Consider the following 12,342-nt stretch of genomic DNA (forward strand, 5'->3'; position numbering starts at 1 on the left):
GCTATTGCCTCGTTTGTCCCCTTATTACAAATCTTCTTACAGCAAGGCAAAATACAGTAAACAATAATTATAGCAAAAACCAACACTAGAAGGGTTATAATCCCTATCTGAATTAGTATCCCTTTCAGAGAAGTCATCCAACTAAACCAGTCACCCTAAGGATTGGTTACCCCTGAATTTTCTTTCAATTCATTAGATAGGGAATTTAATTGTTTCGGGCCTGGGTGGCCTTACCATTTCGGCCTGTTTCATCTGGGACATAAGTACAACAGGCCTCTCCTATCATTGCACAGACACCTCCTTTTTCTGCTAATAGCATATCCAGAGCCATCCGGTTCTGGTTGGCCAGCAGAGTAGTCTGACCCAACTGAGTAGCTAACCTAGTTAAGGGGTTCCTGGAGTAATTAAAAAATCTCTGTTGATTATAATAGAGATAATTGATCCATGCAACATTTTTATTCACAGTAATAATGGGAAATAAGGACTTAAATCCTGCTTCTACTTCATCCCTGGCCTTATACTCATCTGGGACCCCCCTTGGGACTCCAATTACATCAATATATACATGGGGGTCTTCCAATAGGTCATTGTTTGACACAGCTCTACGGGTTCTGGTTCTACCTTGGGTACTTGTTCTTATCTGCTCAAGGGTAACTCCATGATTTACAGGGGCTATTAGGATTAGCATTATTTCTTTCATTAGGGCACTTTGTCCTGACCAAGGAAGTTCGAGTCTAGATCTTATCTTGAGGTCAGCACATAACCTAAAAAAAAATCTGCTACAGATTGTCTGTGGTTCTTTTTCAGATGTTAAATGAGAAGGAAAATACTTGGTCGGTGCTAATCCATCCAGGGCCGACTCGTGAACCTTGGTGATCTGCTCTTGATAAAAAGCCAACATGTAATGAGGCTTCATGTGAACAGTTTGAGGCGCTAACTCAGAGAAGCCTTCTGAGATAATGGGTAAAATGGCAGCCGCTCTCTGCTTCAGTTGTTTCACGCCCATTGGTTTCTGAGGCAAGACATTAACTCGCGTGTCACTGCCAGTGCTCAGCAGACTAAGCCGGGGAGACATCAGCCTGGTGGGATGGGCTCTCCCAAAACTTTTCCCGGGATTAGAGGGTTAACTGCTGGCATTTTGTGTTAAGGAAAATCAACGAATATATTTATATATGTGTTAGTAGAAAAGAAAAGCATTCATAAATATGGATATTAGGCTACATCAAGTAAACTACGTATCTGGGTCTGTGAAATGGCTGAATTAAGTATTTCAGGTTACTCATTTCTTACGGTGCCATCCCCCTAAAGACTTATTTCTGCCATTTCCGAATACTAAGGGTACTGTGTTCCCTTAGGAAGAGAGGAAAAGAGATCTGTTCGGAAAACCTGCCTGACTGAAAGTTCAGGCATGGGCGGAGAGGGGAAAGGGTTTTCTTCACCGGTTTGAGACTAAGGACTCCTAGACGAGTCCTCACCCTTTGTAGTTGGACTTTCCAATGTCTCAAAGCTCTCTAAGTCCTCTCTTCTACCTGTTTTGGCAATGATGGTCTGACACTGTACAGGTCTTTTAAAAAGGATAAATACAAGAAAGACGCTCAGTGTAGCTTCGGTCGGTCGACCCTTCTGCAATGCGACGTGTGAATCCATGTTGCCCTGCCGTCGAGCTTATTGACATTTCTGTGGCTGGATGGCTCATTCTCGCTTGTCCTTTTAGGATCAATCAGTCCCCTGACTGAAGACCACGTGCTCCTGACACTGATTTAAAATCTGGAATTGGAGAATACACCTGTTTATCACACTATTTAGTCAATCATATAAAAAATTGTACATGCCTGTGATAAACCAAAAAATATCTTACAAATAGACCTGTTTATTACGAAAAGAAAACAAAACATACATTTGGTTCACGACTTGCCAGTTTCCACCTTTTTATAAAATATACACTTTTTTTACTTCTGTAAACCCATTTTTTACATACCACCACTGTTGTGCTATTGAATGTTCCTCTCACTGAGAACATTCAATAATTTTACATACCACCTTCATGTGCTTTTCAGCAATAACGTCGCTTTCTGTACTGGAATGCCTCTGACCACACCTGGAAAGAAATTTACACAACACTCACAAACTCACATAAACCTACTCATGGTAGATGTATATGACTAATCTGCAATCATCGGAGCAGTAGAGCGGATGAGGGGGGTGTTTCTACGAGGTCTTTTTAGTTTCTTTACCTTGTATTAAGCAAAGGTCTTACAAGACTTGGTGTGTCTGGCCACCTGGGTACTGAGCACTGGTGCCGCCCATATCTTGTCCACCACCACACTTATAATGATCGTTGTCACATGTGTTCATGGGTTACCTGGGCCATTGAGTAGAACGCTCATGGCAGAGAAAGCTTACCGCCCTTTATCCACAGACCTTCCTCAGTCAGCTGGCTCCCTGCGTCTCACACTCAGTACCTTGCTGAATCACTTGTTTCTGTAGGGATCCAACATATTCCTCTAATTCTTCCTGAATCGTCTGACCACCTTGTAAAACCATTTGCCGGGCCACTTCCCCAGCATGATGTAAATTTGAATTAGCCGGGTTAACATACACCCCTGTCTCCTGCACCTTCTTCTTCTATTTCAACATATCCTTCTGACTGCAACATCTGCGCTACTTTACCAAACACCTGTGCATCTTCCCATAATCCTTTCTTTCTACTTTCCTTACTTTCCCTTCAGCGCCGCGTTCCATTGTGACAGCTGTAGCCGTCCGAACTGAGGCATACCTAACACCTTAAAAGTCTCTAAGGCATGGCACACAACTTTCTTTTCCTCTCTGTCTGTCACTAATTCTATAACATTCTGCGAACCTTCCGACTTTTCAACTTTCTTTTTGTCCACCTAAGCATTGTTGCTGTCTTGGCGGCAGTTGGATTACACTAATTCAAGATTATATGGTGCACGCTACAGTCCAGCCGGCACGGGGGCCTTCCACCCTTACTCTAGCTCCCTCAGCTAAGTAAAAACAAAGGTGTCCCATGAAAGGAGGAGGACGTACAAAAATGTCACATACAAGAATGTCCCGCCCTCCGGACTTGGTCAGCTGTACGAATTTATTGTCCTAATCCCTATCTTCGATCACGGGTATCCCCCCCCCCCCCGCATCCTCAAACTACGGATCGGGTCAGTCTAACCAGCTATAGCCAACTGCTGCCGTCTTACCCCCTACTATCCATCCTCCAGATCCCTTTTGACAATTAAAATCCACACCACAGGGTAGGATTCGAGCTACTGGGCCCCCAGCGGGCACCACCACCGAGTCACTATTGGTTACCTTTAACTCCGATGGGGACACAAGGCCTGTCACCCCCTCCTTTCCAAGAACAACCTTGTCGGCAGTGAATACACAGTATGTAACACGTACCGGGGTTGTAGGTTGATCAGGCCTGTTGGAACGGAGGGAGATCCTGGTCCGTGACGTCCAAAGTATCGGGGTGTCCTGGTATCGGGGTGCTCTTTATGGGCGCCAAACTGTTGTTGGAGACCTCCGGGTCTCTCTCAGGGTCACAGAGTTGGATTTCAAATCAGAACCGCGCAGATGTATATGAATCAGGAAAATGACCACACAGAGAAACGTGTCTCTATTTGGGAGAAGTGGAGGCCTTCTGCCCGTGTATTCACAAAGCATAACATTTTATACAGCTTTTTGGACAGTCCTGTAAAACAACATTCCTTTAAGTCATTCGGGTGTGTCTGGGAACAGACGAAAGTCTACTCAAGAATATTGCTAATCATGAGTCTAACTGGTTTTGAAAGAACCTGTTCTATTGAAGAATGTCAGTTTACTTATTTATGAGACTACAAACTCATTACTTAGCCCTAAGCATAGTTTGTTTACATATACAATCCTTGCAACATTTCAGTCAGGTATATATAGAAAGCAATACATAAAACATTCAAAATACAGATTAATCTTATTATAATAGAATATCATACTGGATAAATGATTCATAGCCTAGGCCTTCACAGTTTCAAGTGCAAACATTCAGTTCTCAAAATTTATACATCTCACTTCTGCACGATAGCTCGAAGAATGGCAAGTCCTTGTAACTTCAGCTGCTGTTCCCAATTCTAGTCATTTTATTTTTTACATGGTATTTTGCCTGATTTTACACTGGCTCATCCTCTTCCTATATAGGTTACTACAATATTGGATACTAGTAATTGACCTATATAATTTTCCTGATCCTTGAAGGATGGATATGGACAGGGACAAGATGGCGGAGAGGATATTACACCTCACCCTAGAGATCCTCTTCCGGCTTACTGGAGAGGTGAGAGATTCTGATGACGTCACATTACATCATTCTTATCTATGGGAATAACAGATGGACAGAACTAGAGAGGTGAGGACTCTGGAAATGTCTGGAGTGAGATTTATTACTGTGTCTCTCCATAACCAGGATTACACAGTAGTGAAGAAGACCTCTAGTGAGCGCTGTCAGGCCCCTGTGTCTGAGGGATGGGGAAGACCCCTGAGCCCAATCACGGGGCCTCTACCTCACCCCCTGATACATGAGGACATCAATGACCAGAAGATCCTGGAACTCACCTACAAGATGATTGAGCTGCTGACTGGAGAGGTGACACTGCTGGGAATGCTGGGACATTATACAGTAACGCTATGAAGGGATTGGGGGTGATGGTATCATTGTATGTGTCAGGTTCCTATAAGGTGTCAGGACGTCACCGTCTATTTCTCCATGGAGGAGTGGGAGTATTTAGAAGGACACAAAGATCTGTACAAGGACGTCATGATGGAGGCTCACCAGCCCCTCACATCACCAGGTAATAGACAGGACTAAATACACACGGCCTATATTTATCTGTATGTAAGGAATGAATTCAGTCCCTGTATGTGTCTCCTCCAGGTCTATCCAGTAAAAGGACAACACCAGAGAGATGTCCCCGTCCTCTTCTCCCACAGGACTGTAAACAAGAAGATCCCGATGTTCCTCAGGATGTGTTTCTTCCAGTTCTATCTAGTAAGAGGACAACACCAGAGAGATGTCCCCGTCCTCTTCTCCCACAGGACTGTAAACAAGAAGATCCCGATGTTCCTCAGGATCATCAGGTAGATGGAGAGAAGGTGCCATGAAATCTCCCTATGATGTGTAGACGGCTGTGAAGGTCTTGTGCTCAGTCTTGTTTTATCCTCCAGTATTATATGTGTTATACTTGTGTAATGAGAGCGGTGGAGATGGCAGGATTAGAGCTGATCATAGATGGAACTTCTTCATCTGTCTGTGACTTTTACAATTTTTGTTTCAGGGGGAAGAGCTGATCTTAATTAATACTACAGGGACATATGTGACGGGAGATGAGTGGTGTAATGAGGAGATTCCTACAGATAACCGCCCAGGTGAGTAGTGGTCTCTAAATGGACAAATTCTGATGAGAATATACAGACAAGCAAAAGGATACAATGTTTGAAGTTGTATATTTCAGGCTCCATTTCTCACCATCCTCTACAGCTTTGTGCCTGAGACAACCTTCATTTTATACACAATCATCTGGGCTATCTCATGCATAAATGTGACTCGCAGCTATTTACCATATGATTAGTTATGCAGATTCTTGTCGTGTCACTGCATTGTTACTGTTTCGCTCCTGGTGGTGGAAAAATCTTTTTCTTCCTGTATACTACAAATCACAACCTGTTCTCACATTGTAATAGCTCAGTGTGTTATTAGGTTTATCTCCAAGTGAAAGGTCGCTGGTTCAAATCAAGGAGCAGTCAAGAGAAACAGCGTCATCCAGCTCTTCGATAGCGATCTCTCTCGGCCAAGAAAATTGCCAAACTGCATCATGTGAGACCATGACAGATGGAAGAATACGAAATGTAGTCCATCCATCCATTCAAAAGCCAAGAGGTGACGTGCAGGCAAAAATATTGGAGTCAATAAGTTGGCTTATCACAAAGTCTATCAGTTCTGAAGCAACAAACCCGGCAGTGGAAGCGGCTCGTCTGCTTCATAATAGTGAGATCACAGACGTCCATGCAAGCACCGAGCGACACACGTTACACAAGTCTGGAATGGTGGCCCGAAAAAAGTGAAGAAGCCTCGACTTCAACATAGTCATAAAAAGCGATAGCTGGAGATGACAAAATAGTGCGAAAATTGAACAGAAGAAGATTGGAAACGGGTGATTTGGTGCGATAAAATGAAAGTCAATACAGTGCAAATGGGTCTAGAAGAAACTAGAGAAAAAGGGACTAACGGATCAAGAAATTGAAGGAACTGTTAAGTTCGTTGGATGAAGCCTGATGATATGGGGGTGTTTCACAGCCAGGTGTTGGATACTTGACTAGGATCGATGGAGATCTCAATGCTGAGCTATATGTGAGGTTCCTACAAGACAAGTTACTTCCTACACTTGACTACTATGGGTATGAAACGGGCGACAGTGTTCCAGTAGGACAACGACCTGAAGCATACGTCGAGATTGGAGAAGAAATGGTTCAATGACAATGAAGTAGAGGAGCTGGATTAAACCTTATCCCTTTTATCAGTATGGAAGCCTTCAAGTATGGATCACTAGTGATGAATGAGCACTAACATGTTCAAGTGCTCGGTACTGGAATTGAGCAGGTCGGATGCTTGGAGGGGCTTGACTCAAGTTACGAGTACAATGGAAGTCAATGGGAAGTTAGAGATTTTTTCCGGGGATGAGATCTCTCTAACCTCCACTTCCAGAAAAATGAAAGGCCGAGAATGAAGCATGTTGAGCATGCACATGATACTCCATCGTGTACTAAGCGTCTTTAGCACCCTGATGATTGATCCAGTATTGAGCAGTGCCAAGTGCGTACCCTCATCACTATGGATCACTGCTTTCTGAATGAGCTTCACTATGCTCATTTAGACCGTATATTGTTCAATTTGGTACTACTCACTCTACGTGTGTGATCTCTCCGGAAACACAGGAGACGCGTGGTGCCGCAGCTCAGTTTATTAAAAAAATATATCATTAGAATAGAAAATCCTTAGCATTCATTGAACTTTGGCATAAATTTAGTGTTTTATCAAAAGTCAAAGAGTAAGTTATAAATGTAGGTAACGTATAAAACACTTGTCCTTTTTTTTTGTTTCCGATCCCAGCTTTGTTTACACTCTTTACAAATTTCCACTGAGAATTTAACCAGAAAAAAACTGATGGAAGGCAACACTGAAACATGAGCCAACAAAGATGGTGGCTTAGTAACAAAAAAAGAAACTGCAAAAAAGTACGGTATACGGTGTATATGGTGCTTGTATTGAAATAGTTGTTAGTCTATGATCTACATTTGTATGCTTATAGATCTTTTATGACATTTATGTCAGTATAAATTTTAGGTGTTATTATTGAAAAATAATAAAATAGGTTTTATTCTTGGCAGATAACTGTCCCAGGAGCTCAGAGGGACATTGGATTACAGCAGATCGTGGTATCACCCAATATATATGTGAAGAGCATGCGATAATTCCAACTATAAACCGCCATAGAAAAGATCTATCATCTGATCCTTCTAAACAGGTCCGATCTTCTGATTTATCACAAGATGTTAAGAAAAAACAACTTCACAGTAGAGGTGTCATAGATCAAAGTCCTCACGCAGAGAAGTCTCATTCATGTTCAGAATGTGGAAAATGTTTTAACTGGAAATCAGATCTTATTATACATCAAAGAAGTCACACAGGGGAGAAGCCAAATTTCTGTGAAGAATGTGGGAAATGTTGTATAGATAAATCTGCTCTTTTGAGACATCAGATAAGTCATACAGGGGCAAAGCCATTTTCATGTTTAGAATGTGGAAAATGTTTTAAAAAAAAATGGGGTCTCACAGCACATCAGATAGTTCACACAGGAGCAAAGCCATTTTTGTGTTCAGAATGTGGGAAATCTTTTACTAATAAAGCAAATCTTCTTAGACATCAGTTGGTTCACTCAGGGGTGAAGCCATATTCATGTTCAGAATGTGGGATGCTTTTTATCGATAAATCATCTCTAATTAGACATCAAAATATTCACATGGGAATAAAGCCATTTCCATGTTTGGAATGTGGAAAATGTTTTTTTCATGAAAAAAGTCTCACTAAACATAAGAAAAGTCACACTGGGGTGAAGCCATTTTCTTGTGAAGAATGTGGGAAATGTTTTAGCGAGAAAGCGATTCTTCATAGACATCAGAGAATTCACACAGAAGAGAAACCATTTTCATGCTCAGAATGTGGAAAATGTTTTACCCAGAAATCATGTCTTGTTAGACATCAGTGGGTTCACACAGGGGTGAAGCCATTCTCCTGTTCAGAATGTGGGAAATGTTTTGCTGAGAGATCAAGTCTTAATAAGCATAAAAAAATTCACACGTAGCAGAAGCCACTTTAATGTACCATATGCTGAAAGTGTTGTAACCAAAACCCAGCTCTAATTGAAGATAAAAAAAAATCTCCCGCTGGGTTTCTACGACTGCTTACGAAACTTCATTTCTAGATACAAAATTCTTTGTTGCCCTAAACTTTTGCTCCTCAAAATATTAGCTCAGTTATGGGTAGTAGCCACTGAAATCTCCCCTGTGCTGTAATCTCCATTTATCTCATCTACTGTATAACACTGCTCACGAGTTTGGGCAAGGAAGGGTCTCAAGTGTTTGGTCCAACATCTTAAATCCTAATATTTCCCTATTTTTGATATCTTGAAATATCAGCATAACCGGCCTAATTCTACTTTATTTCAGTTTCTCCGGCTCAGATATGCGTTTGGTGTACAGTTTGACTAGCACCAAGTGCAATTACGGCACACTAAGTTGGAGTTGTTACTAATTTCAGCTGATCTGTCTAAAACTTTATCATGTACAGTATACATAGTCTGCTATATACGTTTACTACTAAACCTTTCGAAAGTCCTCTGCTCAAGTTGAGAGAGACACTGCCTGATCGTGAGGTTAGAGTTTAGGGGGAAGTAGAGGATCCTTTCCTGCCCTTGGAGGTAAGCTCTAGAGTTGTTCCCATAAAGTATACCACACCCAAACTGCAAAGAATGAGAGTCTCTGACTCAAATCTATGTTTACGACAAGAGCATTACAAGGAACTTTCATATATGCTTTATGGGCATATCTTACATTTTCCCCATTCTGGTCGAGAATGGTCTTTATGCACAATTACTTTGAGTTCCCAAGGGTTCTCTCTCCACAAGTGTGTCTTCTATGGACCTTGGGTGATATTGTCCAGGTTTCATATAAAAGGCTCCTCTTTTGTGTCACGGTCTTCTCTTTTTGAGATTACTTGAGAGAAACTGTGGAAATAGAAGCGCAATAGGGTCTTACCCCAATATGTGCAGGGTTAGGAAAAAAGTAGTCCTACTCACCAATAGGGGTTGTGAAAGTCACTCATCTCTGAGATTTGATGTTCTTTGCCAGTCTGTCCTGAGGAAGGGAACTGAGTCTCCTGAAACGCGTTGACCTGTGCATGAAATAAAGTAACATTAATCCTAAACTTCCAAGATCTGTCGGTTATTGGCGCGGCTTAGAAACCCATCTCTACTACTCTCTGTTATCTTCCTGAGATTAGTGACAGGGTGGACTCTCGTTTTTCATCTGAGACAATATACATTGCGTTTTTCCTCTGGCAGTTGCAGGGTTAATGTCAGTGCTAATAATAATAATAATAATAATAATCTTTATTTCTATAGTGCCAACATATTCCGCAGCGCTTTACAATTCAGGAGGATCATATGCAAACAAGTAACAGTTATAGAAAATACAATATTTAGAGGGAAAAAAGACAACCCTGCTCGTGAGAGCTTACAATCTACAATGAGATGGGGGGGACAAGGTACAAGTGCTTATTTACAATGACAATCCAGCCATATCAAGGAAATGGGGGTTAGATAATGGCTTCCTGGACCAATTGGCCAGAACCTTGAGATACATTTGGGTGCCATGGAGTTTGACGTGGGGTTATGTTGTGAGACGTTGTAGAGGGACTATGTGAATTAGATTTGATTAGGGAGTGTGATAGGCCGCCCTAAAAAGATGTGTTTTTAGGGTGCGTCTGAAGCTGAGTAAGTTGTGATTCATCCTAACTTCTTGGGTTCTCCTTGCTAACTGCAAGCTCACAAACTCTGCCCAGGTGTTTTTGCTGAGTACCACTTCTGGTCTGGATAAAAACCCTTGCTGCCGGTTATTCAGATCAGTCTGGAGTGAGGCCTGGAGCAGAGAGGACGTGTCTGTCCCTGCTGCTGTATGCTTTTTGGGTGTGTAATAATAGCCTGTCTTGTTACATTTTCCTTTCCTTATTTACCCCTCCCTGTACACCTTTTTGTAGTTCCCTGGTGTTGATCTTAGGTGCGCGTGAGTGTTTCTTGCTTCCCTTGTCAGTTTTTGTCGGTGGCGTTGCTTAATTCTGTTCTTGCCCCTCTCCCCAGGTGGCGGGTTGTGGGGGGGGGCTTCCATCAGGGAAAAGGACTGGAGATAGGGAGATGTTAGAGGCCCAGACCTCACTACCTTTAAGCGTACCTCTGGGTTGAGGGAAAGCCTTAAGGTAGGCTTAGTCTGAAGGCTAGCTTAGGGGCTCCCTGCCAATGACACTTCCTTTTCTGTCAACTCGTGACATATTGTCTACCAGAAAAGAAGTTATAATGGTATGTAAATGTACTGACCCTCTACCATTATCCCACTGGGTCAATTTGGTTAACAAATATACCCCTTTCTATCAATTACTCTAAAGACCCTATTAGACAGGAAAACATTTTTTAACAATACCAATTGATAAACGGATATTTATCACGTCGTAAGCTCATTATTATACAAGCAAATGTTCGCTCGAAAGATCGCTGTTGGGTTCGGTGGAAAATTCGCTAATCGTTCATAAAAGCATGTATTACACCTTAAGATCAGACCAAGATTCTACCACTTGAGGGTGAAAAACAGCCAATGGTGACACATTGTAATTTAATAGGCATGTCTTTTCTCATGCCCACGCACAAAGACGAATCCTTTCCACTACTGTGATGTGGTGGTAACGACTTATTACATGTGCCGACAAACAATAATTTTTAAGCATGAGGTTTTTCCTTTACACCTGAGCTTCGAACAGTGTCAGGAGAATTTTCATCCATCAATGGATGACCAAAGACCAGGTTTATTTTTTGTATACGAGAAGACCGCGCTATTCACCTCTCAGGAGATCTGCACTTCCTGGTTTACATCTGCTTTTATAACAATTACCATGTTTCCCCAAAAATAAGACAGGGTCTTATATTTTTTTGCTCCGAAAGATGGGCTAGGGCTTACTTTCAGGGGATGTCTTATTTTTTTTTTACATTGATTTTTGAACAAAAAAAAAAATCAACATTTATTCCAATAGTCATATTAAATTCTGGAACATCAACATAACTCTGCTCTTCAGTTTTAGATTTCTGCAATTAAGAGACCTTTGGTCACATAACGTAATGTCACAAAGGTCCTTAAGCAGTCTTATCATCAGGATATAAACGCTGGGGCCTCTAGGAGAATGGGGGCCCTGTGAAATCGCCCAGTTTGCTCTACCTTCTTTCTAATGACTGTCTGCCTCCCGTTGAGTTCTTTTAGACTCCTGCAATTAAGAGACCTTTGGTCACATGACGTAATGTCACAAAGGTCCTTAAGCAGTCTTATCATCAGGATATAAACGCTGGGGCCTCTAGGAGAATGGGGGCCCTGTGAAATCGCCCAGTTTGCTCTACCTGCTTTCTAATGTCAGTCGGTCTCCCGTTGAGTTCTTTTAGACTCCTGCAATTAAGAGACCTTTGGTCACATGACTTGATGTCACAAAGGTCCTTAAGCAGTCTTATCATCAGAATATAAACGCTGGGGCTTCTAGGAAAATGGGGGCCCTGTGAAATTGCCCAGTTTGATCTCCCTTCTCCATAATGTCATTCTGTCTCCTCTTGAGTTATTTTAGACTCCTGCAATTTGGAGACCTTTGATTACATCATGGTCACATGACTGTTAAGTGATCAAAGGTCCTTAAACAATCTTAACCTCGGACTACAACTGCTGGGGTCTCAGAGAAACTCCTGCTAGGGCTTATTTTTGGAGTAGGTGTTATAGTGAGGGAAACAGCGTAGTAGATACTTCAAGGATATTGCTTCAAACAAGTCATGTACTCCACAAATGTGTGTCACATTAGAAACTTTCATGGACATCAGATAAGGGAAGTTATCTACTATACTGCTTCACACCAAGAAAACATACATATATAAATAAATATATACATATATAAGCAAAATCACTAGATATAATAATGAATACCAAAGATTAAAATTACTA

General features: G+C 41.7%; 1 pseudogene; it reads left to right on the forward strand.

The window, feature by feature from the left end:
- Positions 1 to 12,342, forward strand: part of LOC142313163 (uncharacterized) — a 176,968-nt pseudogene that overhangs the window by 45,810 nt on the left and 118,816 nt on the right.

This window comes from Anomaloglossus baeobatrachus, chromosome 5, assembly GCF_048569485.1.
Source record: "Anomaloglossus baeobatrachus isolate aAnoBae1 chromosome 5, aAnoBae1.hap1, whole genome shotgun sequence".
Taxonomy (NCBI): domain Eukaryota; kingdom Metazoa; phylum Chordata; class Amphibia; order Anura; family Aromobatidae; genus Anomaloglossus; species Anomaloglossus baeobatrachus.